The 13,840-nt window shown below is 38.7% G+C and overlaps 1 pseudogene; it reads right to left on the reverse strand.

Moving 5' to 3' along the window:
• Nucleotides 1–7,769: 7,769 nt before the first annotated feature.
• LOC116099861 overlaps nt 7,770–13,840 on the reverse strand; it is a 25,293-nt pseudogene continuing 19,222 nt past the window's right edge.

Genomic DNA, 13,840 nt, shown 5'->3' on the forward strand with positions numbered 1-13,840 from the left:
GAGAGAGAGAGAGAGAAAGAGAGAGAGAGAGAGAGAGAGAGAGAGAGAAGGGAGTGGGGTGGGAGGGAGAGAATTCTAGATTATATAGGGCAGAGTCTCTAGGAGAAAAGCAGCCCAGCCCTAGACTGGAAAGTTCAAGGGGCAGGGTATGCCACATAGGAACTGAGAGATGCTGGGAGAACCTGGAGGCCAGTTCAACTTTATATGTAAAATATGTAAAAGGTCCCTTGTCCCTGGGGTCTATGTTGATTACAAATGAATAAGGGATGCTGCAATTGTCTATGACTATTTCCTGCTGACATTGGGGAGCCAGTTTTGGAGATGCGGGAAGAAGATGGAATGTTGGGAAGAGCAGTGAAATGTTGTTTCACTGCTGTCCAGGATCTGTGGGACCATCTGGAGGTCAGGAAATTGTAGGACCAGTGGAAGCCTTTGTGAGTGTAGACAGGAGTACCTGTGGGTAGCTGGACACAGGTTCAGAGAGAACACCTTGATATTAGGGGCAGAAGATAAAGTTAAGGGGTTTAGGGAGAAAAAACTTTTTCTTCGGTGTACATTTGAAACACTTAGGCCCAGGGTCTTGGGACTTGGAAGCGTGATGGTGGTTCCAAGGCCCAGAGAAATAGATCCCACCCTCAAGAGTAAGCAGGTGGGAAGAGAAACAGGCTGTTAATTGACAGACTTATCTTCAGTGGATTTTGACCAGTGAGAGGTGGCTTTGAGTGGATTCCCTGAAGCTTACATCTTCTTAGGTTTACACAAAGATAAACCCTTCATAAGTTGTATTTTTCTAACTTCAAAACACTTTCCTGGACCCTCAAACACTTTCCCAGAAGCTTTCATATCCTCAGACCCTACATAAACTTTTTCCTATCCAGTTATTTACCATGAGATACAGGTGGTTGGTCACTGGGTTCAAACCTCAGATATCTGAGAAGCATATATTGTAATCTAAATGGCCTATGTGTCAATTAAAATGGCAGACTTACCCATTACGCAGTCACTCACCCTACTAAGTTTCCGTGATGTTGATGGCTTCACTGGGGACACTGGTCCGTGCAGAAGCAATCTTTGGCTGTCTGGCCCAGCAAGTCTGAGAGAACGTCCTGTGGAGGAGGAGCTTGGGAGACTGACCTTGCTTTGTCTTAACATTAATCTTTGTATATGTATTTGTGGGATAGAAAGTATCCCATAGAAGTATCCCATAGAAGATAGAAGTATGTAACAATGTCACATAAATAGAGCTAAGAAGTAATAAATACAACTGTAAGTTGCTTGAACTTGCTTGCTTGGGTTTTGAAAGCTAACAAGTATAATATAAGCAGCTTTCTGCCATACTAAAAGGATTCATATAGTAAAAAAAGCCAGCACAAGGTGGAGGGGTGCAGGGATTTCGGGAATCTTGCTTGAAGTTTAATAGTAAAGACTAGGAGATATCTACATAGTGTAAGGCTTTTGGTCTTTTGCTGGGGCAGTTTCTCAGCAAGCCTCCAACTTAACTTGACTTCTCTGCCATTGTGTGTCTCTCCATGTGATTCTTACTGCCTATCCCCCAGCTCAGTCCTGTCTACCTTTTGTCTCTCTCTATCTCTATCTCTCTCTGTCTCTCTTCTCTGTCTCTCTCTCAGTGTGTCTCTCTGTGTCTTTCTCTGTCTGTCTTTCCGTCTGTCTCTCTCTCTGTCTCTCTGTCTCTCTCTGACTCTCTTCTCTCTGTCTCTCTCTCTGTATCTCTGTGTCTGTCTCTGTCTGTCTTTCTCTCTGTCTCTGTCTGTCTCTGTCTCTGTCTCTCTGTCTCTGTCTCTGTCTCTGTCTCTCTCTCTCTCTTTCTCTCTCTCTCTCTCTCTCTCTTTTTCTCTCTCTCTCTCCTCCACCCCCACCCCACCCCAGCACTGGCTGCCACCAGCTCTTTAATATGCAAATAGCCAATTCCTGAGTCAACTAGTTAGTTCTGGAGCTACTTGGGGGAGGTCAAGTTCCCCACACCAGCTTGCTTTACTTTCAAAGGCAGATGAGGAAATTTACATTTACATATCCTGCTAGCCTGATGCTTGCAGCTCCAATTAATAATTGAACACGCGAGCGCACACTTTTTCATAGCCAGAAAATACAGTATGTGTGGGTCATCCCAACAGGGTTGAGTTCTTCTAAGCAGAGAGTGGGCTTCTTCCTCCTCCGCTGCAGAGTCAGTCCCAGGGAACTCCTTGTGCCATTCTGCTCAGCAAGCCCCAGAGAATTTTCCAGATTCTGACTTCGGATACTATTCTTTCATCCATGCTTTGTTTGTTTGTTTGTTTTTCGAGTCAGGGTTTCTCTGTGTAGCTCTGGCTGTCCTGGAACTCACTCTGTAGACCAGACTGGCCTCGAACTCAGAAATTCGCCTACCTCTGCCTCCCAAGTGCTGGGATTAAAGGCATATGCCACTACCGCCCGGCCTCATCCATGCTTAACAGATAACATGGTGGAGATTAAACACTATCTATAACAATCTATAAACAAATATCCTGTGAGTCAGTACAAATGTGCTGATGTGGCACTCCCAGAGTCAGGAAGCTGTTCACCCCAGTCCACTTCCTTCACCTTCCAGAAGAGCAGAAGTTAATCTTCTTAGAGACTCCCCTTTCTGCTGTGCCTTTGACCACACTTACAGTCCAGAGAGTTGAGATTTCACAGTTTAAAGTCCTTTGTTAGGACTGGAGGGGTGGCCCCTCAGTAAAGAGTGCCTTTTGCTCTTGCAGAGGATCTGGTTCAATTCACTGAACCCACATGGCAGCTTACAGTTACCTATATAATCCCTGGGGTGGCCTCTCCTCAGGGATCCTGAATGCACCCTGGCACACACACATAATTAATTGATTGATTAATTAATTTAATTAATTAAACAAGTGTTTGTAAAAAATCATTTGTGCCTAAATATATACTATTTCTCACAATATTCTACCAATCCAAAGGAGGAACATCTCATTTCAGAAGAATGAGCTACTTTTATTTGGACATTATCAAAGTGATTCAAGTATGGCATGCAGGTTTTTTTGGTTGGCTATTTAATCTTCTTGGAATTGTGTTGAGTATTTGTTCAAAAAATATACTATCCCTAAGAATTCTAATTTGTAAATGTAAATATTCAGTTAAATCACACAAACATATACTTTATGTCTTACATACTTCATTTATAAAAATGTCATTTTATTATATATGCCTATTAAATATGTATATAATACATTTCCTATCACTTCTATATAACAAATTATCGCTCATTTATTATTAACTATTAAGAATCTAGTTAAATTACATATGCACATGCAATGTACACGCTTTATCTTACACTGTCAGCTGAGTGTGAACATAGTGGGAGGCTCCCTCAGCTCTTTCAATGAAAACTACTGTTTTATTAGTGTGTGTCTTCGTCATGCTAGAAAAATAGTGAGTAGCATCCTGTCATCAAAGCCAATTTCAAAGGTAGCAAAAATGTCATCAATCAAAAGCATTTACGTCCCATCTGTTATCTGAGGTACACGTGAGACACATTAAAGTGAAATATAGGCCTGCCTTGCTGGCATGTGCTATTTAGTCAAGTGGCTCTCCTGGGCTTTACACACAGGCTGCATCAGTCCTAGAAAGGTTATTAAGCACCATTCCTCGGTGTCTTTACCACAGCTTATTGAGAATTCTCCACAAGCCCTGCTACAATCCAATGCAGTGAATTTGCATATATTTCTCTAGGTTGGCAAGCCAATTGAATACAAAATTCTGGAAAAAATCCAAATTTAAGAGGTTTTATGATTTACATATGAATCCCTTCACAGGTTGTGAAAGCCCAGGTATTTGCCTGGGGGATGTTTTGTGGGTGGTAGTTGTGATCGTTTTGTTTTGTTTTAATTTTTGCTTCATATTTTATTCTCTGAGACTCAACCACAATCTATCTGAGACTTGTCTCAAGCTTGTTACCTCTTGTTACAACCTCCTAAGTACAGGAATTACAGGAATGTGCCACTAAACCAGACCATAAAGCCCAGGTTTGAATAAAACATTTTCCAGATACCAATTGTCTTAGTTTCAGCTGCCCTGAGGAAATCCTATTGTCCTTGAGGCTTAAACAGCACATATTTCTCCAGTTCTGGAAGGTTGGAAGGTGCCTGCAGACTCTGTGTCTGGTGAGGGCTGTTCCTTGGCTTTCTGAATTCTTTTCAGGCTGTCTTTTCAGGGAAATGATGTAAATTAAAGAACTTTCACTTAGAAGAGCTCATCCCAGCAAGATGTGATGGTATACACAAGTAATAACAGCACTTGGAAGGCTGAGACATAAGATCTCAAACTCAAGGCCAGCCTGGGTTTCATAATGCACTCCAGGCCAGCCGCAAGTATGAAATGAGACCCTTGACATTCTCTAGCATGGAGGCCATTCTCTTGTAATGGAGGCCCCATAGCTATGGTCTCTTGCAAATCTAATGTCACCCTGGAGACTTTACCTCCACATTCTTTTAGAGTGAAGTTTTAATACACAAAGTTCTGAGGGGAATGAGCGTGTCATTCGCAGGACCAGGTTTCCAATGCAGCAGTGTTAAGGATGGTGCTATAAAACCCTGCTCCCCTCAGTTGTGAACTGTTCCCATATACTACACTCTGGGTATAACAGAGTTCCTCATTACTTGGATTGACACAGTCCTACACTACTCCCACTAAAAATGCTAAGTGACAGTGATCTAGGGGTTAGTGTATTTTCCATGTGTGAATTCAATTATGTTACTTCCATTTCCTTTTGGGGATTTAAAGTAGCTTTAAAATATACACCAACTTCATTCAATAGTGAAAATATCACACCACATAGCCTAGGAGAATGTGACTTCTCAAGACTGTTCAACTCTGTTATTGTCACTACCACTGAAGTTCATTTAGACCAGAATACCAACAATGACAAATAATTCTTAACTTTTTTCTGTTTTTATAATTTATTTCTCATTTATGCCTCCTGTCAACATCATTAGGATCAACTTCTTAATTGCACACAACATGGATAAAGAGCACTACTTACCTACTGCCTATTTTGTTATCTATATGAAAAAATAATGTAGGTTAAGAACGAAAGACATTTGCCAGAAAACATATATAGGGAAACATTTCTATTAGCTAGCCATCTCTAACATGATCTAATATAGCTAGATGCATAATTTATGAGGAAAATATTAAATGTAGACAAAGGTATTTGGCATTAGTCATGCATGTATCGGAATCCTGTGCCTTTCCTGTCTCAATCTCTTGACATAAACTGTTTCATGACTTGTCAGAATATTCTTGCTGTAGTGAAGAATGGCTCACAAAGACTTCTATATTGTCCACTTCCCAACTATCTGCTGTATCTATTTCTCTATAGACTTGCTATTTAACTAATTTTTATAAACCTTTACTCCTGCTGATGAGCAGTTAAATATTATGGAAATTATTCTGTAGAAGATATTCAAAAACCCTCCAGAGATCTCATGCCTTTTTAATGTGACTTTCATTGCCCTTTCTAAGTCTTGCTATAAAATGCTTAAATCATGATTCTGTTTCATAAACTCTAATTCTATTTCCTTTAAATAGTTGAAATACTAATGGATCATCGCTGGATTTTTTCATTGTCACAGGTTCTGTGCTAAGAGCAAATTAGCAATTCTGTTCCACACGATGAAAGGAAGCATTAAGAAGGCCAACAATTGCATTTCTGTGTAACGGTAGCTCCTTTTCTTCCCATGTGATGCACTCTAAGCACAACATGTGTCTGATAAAGGAAAACATCATGAACAACATATCCATGTTTACTAACAGCACTGTGTACATCTAAGGATAAGCTGTCCTTCCAAATGTAAGAGACACAAGTTAAATATCTCTTGCTATTTAAAGAGCTATTCCATAGTTGGGCCTAAGGAGCAATAGAAACAATGTGTCACAGAGCATTACAGATGGCACAAGGGCATGTCAATGAAGAACTTCATTTTATGTCTAAGGGGAAAACGCTGAAATCACCAGCCACACATAAAGAACAGGCAGAGAGTGAGAGTAAAGAATAAATATCACAAATCATGAATAAAACTTTTGGAATTTGTAGGTAAATGTTCAGATGTTTATCAAACTATGAAAAAATGTCCTAGGGAAGTTCAATTTATTCACTGTAATGGAAACAGGTTTGAATTCAGAATTGCTAAATCTCCTATTTGTTCTTAATCTACATATGATGTCTACATTTCAGCTATTCTGTTGTCCTCCTTAATAGAGATTCAAGGCTGTTACAAAGAAAGCAGATTGTTTCATGCTTTCATTTTGCATTCTAACAGTTACTGTGTCCTGCAGCTGTGGCCTTATGGTGTTCTTGCACTTTTATCAATAAGATGTATCGTGTCTGCCAATGCACACATTGTCTGATAAGTGGCCTGTGAGCAAACTGTGCTCAAAGGCAAAGGACTTCCAAATAATTATTGCATGTAGCTTTTTAACCCTTCCTAAGCATCAGGAACAGGCCTTACTACCCACCCCCACCCAGCTTCCCTTGAATTCATGGATAAAAGACACAGATTGCTCATTTTCAACTTGCCTTTGTACACAATTGCTGGGCACTACTATCTCCTGCCTGTAGAAGTGCGCCCTTATTTATATTCTTATCTTCACACCTCCCACTTGCCCTAAACTTTAGTAGCTCAGATACATCTAGTCCCTGCTAAACAACCCTGACCACCTGCCTATAGGAACAGCTACAGGGAACAGCTCCTCCTGAGACCTCACATGACTGCTTGGCTTCTCTCTCTCCAAAATATGGTGAATTCTCTTCCTCTCTTGCATGTGCCTCTCATCCTCCAGGGACCTAGAAGTGCCTGTCGCCTATTCCTTTCACCCAATAATTGGCCTATGGCTTTTTTTTTTTTTTAACTTACAGATCAGGAACCAATTGAGGAAGAGGACCTTAGCTAACATCATAACTGTCTCTACAAATGACTCCTTTCCATGTAAATAATTCTGCAGTATTTAATTTTGCCAAACTTTGTTGTTGTTGTTGTTGTTGCTGCTGCTGCTGCTGTTGTTGTTTCTGTTGTTGTTACCTGTAGATATTAAGCTTTCTTGTACCCAGACAGCTAAAGATGTTCTTGATGCTGTATATCAAGTATCTGTTAGTATCAAGACATCAAAAGCCTGTGGTGATGCATGGGTGGGTCCACAGACCTGTTGCCAGGGCAACAGCCACCATATCCCCAGAATCCATTGGGCTCACCTCCCACCTGTGGCCATACGTCAAAACCCATATATATACAGGGAACATTCCTCCATCTTTCTCTCTCTCCCCCTCCTCTCTTTCCATGCCACTACCCCCTCTCTCCTTCTCAGTTAAACCTCTTATACGTGGAATTGCTTGGGCCAAGTATGTGGTATGTTCTGACGTGACCTGCCGTTCTAACACATCAGTATCCACTCTTCCACCATGAGCAGAATATTTACAGAGGGAAAGTAGAGGCAGAGTGGGGAAAAGAAAAGGGTGGCCATAGACAGAAGATGGAAAAAGGAGAGAAAAGAGCAGTTGTGTCGATTAGGATTGAGATTGAGATTGTGGCCAAATCTATCCTGAGGTGATGTGACAGAGTGAAAATCACTGGAGTAAAAATGCCAGGGCCAGTTTGTCAACTTTCCTCCAGCCAAATGAGAGAGACTAGTGCAGGAACTCTGTGAGAGTACACATAGGGCATAGTGCATACTAGAGGTCATTAAATAGCTCAAAATCATCTTAAATGTTCAGCAATCCTCCAACGTCAACATTTAACATACTGAGACAATGAGGATGTGCCACTACACCAACTAACAGAGGAAGTTTTAATGACTGTGTGATCACCCCATCTGCCATTTGGCAAATCTGTAACTGTCTTGAAATAGTCTAAGACACTGTCCTTTGGATTTTGTGAGACTGCTACTGTGATTGGCTCAATAGTGGTGTCATAAAACAGTCTGAAAGACAGACCTGCTTCAGCTTCAAACTTGCTGTCACTCCATTCCCATTTACCACTCTTATTTAAAAAAAAAAATGTCAATTTGTCTAACAAGTGAAAATTTGCTGTTACTATATAATTTCTTTTAATGGTTTCCTGCTTTAAAAAGATTATTAGTGAATTGTTCGGCACATTTCTTAGGCCCTGAAATGAAGGCCCCTTAAAACACAGAAAAGCACAGGTGGCTGAAGCAGGAATAATATCAATAATAGAGCCAAGCCTTGCTGCTGGAGATGTGAGGGAAGCTAAGCTTCCTGTGTCCTGGACCTTTCCTGTGTCCCTGGAGTGCTAATAATAAAGACAATGTTGAATGATGTCTTAGCAGTCTTGGCTAACAAAACATTACTGAGAATTGTTGTTTTAAACCAAATCCACACTGACTTTAGTTTAGCCTGAACACAAAGTAAAATTTTATAAACATTAATGAGGAAATAGTCCCAACATATACCTCTTTTTCAAAAACATAATCTTCTGGAAAAAAGGAAAGAAATTTCTCTCTACAGAAAAATCTATGGATCTCAGCATGCATCTGTTCTAGGAGAAGGTGGGATGCTCATGGGAAAATGCATAAATAAGTAGATAGTTGGAAGAAGATGCCCAAAAGACAAGGCACCTGCTGAGCCCCATGCTGTTTCAGAGGCTAGCTCTATCTTTCTCTGATTTCAGCTAAAACAAGCTCTTACACTTACTTTCCTGAAACAGGCTGAAGGACCAGATGAGAAGCCCAGGCCACAGTGACAGCATCTCACAGTAGCTTTCTAAGCATTTCAGTGAAAAACGAAAAAAATGAAGGGCAATTCTCTTTCTTTTCCCAAATGAAAGAATCTTTTATCTTGCCCTCCACATTTACTAGCTTGTGTTTCTGGGCAATTTCTGGCCTTTGCTGGTTGCTTCTTAAACTGCTGTAATTTTCCAGCAACCACAGTGCAAATAGCCATGAGGCCCAGACAAAATACATTTGTAGAATCTAAGAGCTTTCCAGACCTAACGGATCATCCCCAGGTCTCACCGATAAGAACTTTTCACTCTTCTCTAACTTTCTGTGACAGCCAGCTTAAGACAGGGTAGGAAGACCCCTCCCTGCTCAGCAGCTTCTCCATGCTCACAACTCTGGCCTCACCTGGGAAAGGGAGGTCTGGGCCTTCACTTGCTCTGTCCTGTTTCTCTGTAATCCCACTCCCCCTCTACACACACACACACACACACACACACACACACACACACACTTTCGCTTGTCCATCTTCCTCTCTATTTACCTGCTCTCTCCTTTTCTTTTGTTCTCTCCCCTCCCTTTGTCCTTCTACCTCTCTGCCTTCCCTTCTTCCTTCTGTCCCTATTCGCTGTCATCTCTGAATTGCGCCTGACTTCTGTCTCTTACTTTTTGAGTCCTTCCTTTGTCCCACTGTTACTGACTCACACATGATTTCATAAGGCTTCCTTCAGAGAATGGAGAGATTATATAACCTTGTCACCCCCTCTCCCCTCTTACGTTTGGCTCATATTTGTTAGTGCCCAATACTGATCTAGAACATTCATAAAAGTGACTATAACAGCTGTAAAATTAGTCTCTTTTGTATATAATGTGGAATGTCTCTAAATTGTGGGTTTTTTTAAAAGATTTATTTATTATTATATCTAAGTACACTGTTACTATCTTCAGACACACCAGAAGAGGGCATCACACACACTGTTGGTTGTAAGCCACCATGTGATTGCTGGGATTTGAACTCATGACCTTTGGAAGAGCAGTCAGTTCTCTTATCCACTGAACCATCTCTCCAGCCCCTAAATTGTGTTTTGTTTTTAAAAGTAAGGGGTCTGTTTCCATAGTATCTGTAACAATCTAGATGAATTAATTAAATCATTATATGAGCAGCGTTTTCAAGAAAACAGCAACAGCATTTTTTACAGATCTGGCTTTAAAAAATGAAATCCAGCCTAACAAATAAAATATTTACTTTTACTGAGGTATGTGTCATGTCCAAGGATGCATACATGACCAAGATTTTTTAAAAGGGGAAAAAAAAGAAAACCTACAAGTACGGTCTACAGCAATAGTGACTTCTATAAAAATGTAATTGAAAGGGACTGGAGAGATGGCTCAGTGGTTAAGAGCACTGACTGCTCTTCCAAAGGTCCTGAGTTCAATTTCCAGCAACCACATGGTGGCTCACAACCATCTGCAATGTGATCTGATGCCCTCTTCTGGTGTGCTAAAGACAGCTACAGTGTACTCATACATATAAATAAACAAATCTTAAAAAAAGTGTAATTGAAAATAATACAGTTAGAATCAGGACACACACAGAAGTAAATTCCTCTGTTGAAATATATTTTAAAAGAGCATGCTTTTGCTGCCTGTGTCTGATGCCTTTTGAAGTAGCAGAGCTCCTGCTACTGCAAATCAGTCCATTTTAGTTGATGACGATTAAGCATGATGAATGCACAGAGTCTGCACTGAAATCAATGTGCGGAGAGAACATCTGTTACAGCCTTCCTTCTTGTTATTTTATTTCAAATTTACAACCTATAGCAATTAAAATAACATGATTAAAAATCACAGATTTTTGAATGAAGGGTAATTTATAGACCTCTCTAAATAACCAACCTGCCTTACAAATGGCTGAAATTTTAACAATAAAATATTTCTGAACATCTATTTATTACTTTTCCTTATTAAAAAATTGGTATTTAATATGTTCATAGGGCATATCTGCTATAGGAAAAAAAAGACTTGCATAATCAGTTACTAACTAATTGTAACTTTTTCTCTTTATTTGGTAGGAAGTTCACAGACACAGAGCACACTTTAAGCAGTTTACAAGGTCAACATATAGGAAACCATTTATTTCATGCTTTTTCTAACTAAAGATTTGACTTAGAAGATAAAGGTATGAAAAAAGAATTATAGAGATCAATTTATAGTGTGTATAGCCAAGGCACATTACAGAGAAAGTAACAAACTATTTTAAGCAGAAATTGCCCAGAAAAATTATATAATTTAGATTATAAGAATCCAGAAACAATTAAAAATGCTATTATATGTTAATAGAATATTCCCTAGGACTGTGAAATATCCTGTCTTTCTCTGTTTACTAACCAATTCAATTAAATCTGTAATGCTGGACATTTCTAAAGTTAGATGCATCTTTTAGCTTGGACAGCAATGGCCAACTCAAGGCTGGCCCAGGAACCAAGGCTATTTGAACAAAAACATGCAACAGGAAATGTGTGTTGAGCTTTGGGTCCTATAGTATTTCTTTATTTTTAGTTCGTATGAAACCAATCCTGCAGGAGTAAACAGAAAGGCTTAATCACAAGAAGGTATTAAAATACTGTTACTATGCTGGGTGCTTAGCTCAATGCTAGCGTGCTTGCCAACATGTGAGGGTCCTGGTTTCAATACCAAGCACAACAAAAATGAACAGAAATATCCCTGCCAAAAGTTAAAAAGAAATTCTTACATAAAAATTTAAACCATACAAAGTGAGTTTCAGGAAAGCCAGAGCTACTTGAAACCACCCAATTAGAAAGCATTTTATCTTCTTTTCTGCCTCCTCTCGTTCTATTGTAGTCACAGATCCTTTGTGAAACACAGTAACCACAAATGTTACTATGATGAGGTCAGTAAACCATGCAAGCACCAGTGCAACCATAAGCTGTCAATAAGAAAATCAGTTTAGAGCATAATTAGTTCAGTATTAAGATGCTTCAGTAACATTTCTTGATTCATTTTTCCAATTTGAGAATCTTTAGATATCTCACTGAAAACATCCTCTCTCTTTCTCAATAACACTCTACTGCTCTCCGAGCACTCAAGCTTGGGCAGGAATATTGGCAGCTCAGAACTGTTTAAGTTCCATAGCAAGACCTTATCTCATAACATAAAAATTCCATCCTCACTCCAGCAAACTGGAAAATAATTAATTAAATTAATTCCTAAATTAATTAAACTGTTTGTTTGAAGTAGAACATATAGTGTTGCAAATAAGACTGTTGAGTCCACCCTAGCCCTGCTTTAACATGCTGTGTGACCTGGGCTTATTTTTTTTCATCTCAGCCTATGCTTCATCTCCTATAAAATGAATAATAATTGAATGCGTCTAATTCAAAGCTTTGCAAGATTAAATTAATCAGTAAGCACACAGCATTTGTTTGGCACATCTACAGCACTTTTGATGTATTTGTTTTTTTGGTATTTCTAGAATGCTTCACTCAGCGATGATGGTAACAGATATTTTAAACGATCTCAGAATGCTTATGTGCATACAAAATACAGTGTTTTTTGAGTTTCAGGACATGTCATCTCAGAACTATAAGTTCCAGTGTATTATCTAATAGGATTTTTTCCTTAATGCCAAAGAGATTTTATTTGGAATAAAATTGTTGCCATGTTCTCTTGATACAAATATAAGGAGCATGGTAGGAAACATTTTATTCAGTTATGAAACAAACTATAAGACACTAAAGTAATTCTCATTTGTGTTTTTTAGCAAACTTCTGAAGCTTTTTTTTTTCCATACAAGCCTGTGGTCTAGGTAAATCACAGACTATTAAAGTCCATCCACTTGGATTTCTGCATGATTGCCTTAGTTAAACATCACATATGTCCTTGCTGGCTATTTTACAGTTATCCACTATAACAAGATATTTTGAATGAAAGAATGTCACTAAAAAAACAAACATATTAAGTAAACCCACTGAGAATCAGTGGGAATGGGAGTAATTGGAGGGTGTTTTAGTCATAATATAGATGATGGTTTTAACAGTAATAACAATAACTAATCATAAGAGACAAAAACAAGAGAGATAGTAATAAAGAAATTAACAAAAGATGGCATATCTTTTATCCTCAGCATGTTCTAATACAAATATATACTACATCTGATACCTTGAAATGTAAAATCTCTGTGCTTAAAACCAGTTGTATACATAGGATTTCTCAGCTACTTTTGCAGTTAAAAGGTGTTATTAACCTGAACTAAAACAAACTGAAGGAAAAATATTGTTATTCCAGAATTTAGAATTCTAGTTATCTTTCTCATATTAGATAAACATAGCATTCTATTTAGAATTGCAAGAATAAGCATAAACTATAAAATTAATATTAGATTTCAAATATTAAAATATATGATTACTTGATTTTTACAAAATCATAATATTAATATTTTATGACATAATATCCATCATAATTGTGACAAAGTTTTAGAAAAAAATTTAACTGAGTGTATTATTAAAGAATAACCATTTCACTCCAGAGAACCAAATAACCCTATTAAAAAATAGGGTACAGAGCTAAACAAAGAATTCTCAATTGATGAACACTGAATGGCTGAGAAGCACTTAAAGAAATGTTCAACATCCTTAATCATCAGGAAAATGCAAATCCAAACAACCTTGAGATTCTACCTCACACCAGTCAGACTGGCTAGGATAAAAAACTCAGGTGACAGCAGATGCTGGAGAGGTTGTGGAGAAGGAGGAACACTCCTTCATTGCTGGTGGGATTGCAAACTGGTACAACCACTCTGGAAATCAGTTTGGAGGTTCCTCCAGAAATTGGACATAGTTCTACCGGAGGACGAAGCTATACCACTCCTGGGCATATACCCAGAAGATACTCCAACATGTAATAAGGACACATGCTCCACCATGATCATAGCAGCCTTATTTATAATAGCCAAAACCTGGAAACAACCCAGATGTCCCTCAAGGAGAGGATACAGAAATTGTGGTACATCTACACAATGGAGTACTACACAGCTATTTAAAACAATAAATTTATAAAATTCTTAGGTAAATGGATGGATCTGGAGAATATCATCCTGAGTGAGGTA

Source organism: Mastomys coucha, unplaced genomic scaffold (assembly GCF_008632895.1).
Source record: "Mastomys coucha isolate ucsf_1 unplaced genomic scaffold, UCSF_Mcou_1 pScaffold20, whole genome shotgun sequence".
Taxonomy (NCBI): domain Eukaryota; kingdom Metazoa; phylum Chordata; class Mammalia; order Rodentia; family Muridae; genus Mastomys; species Mastomys coucha.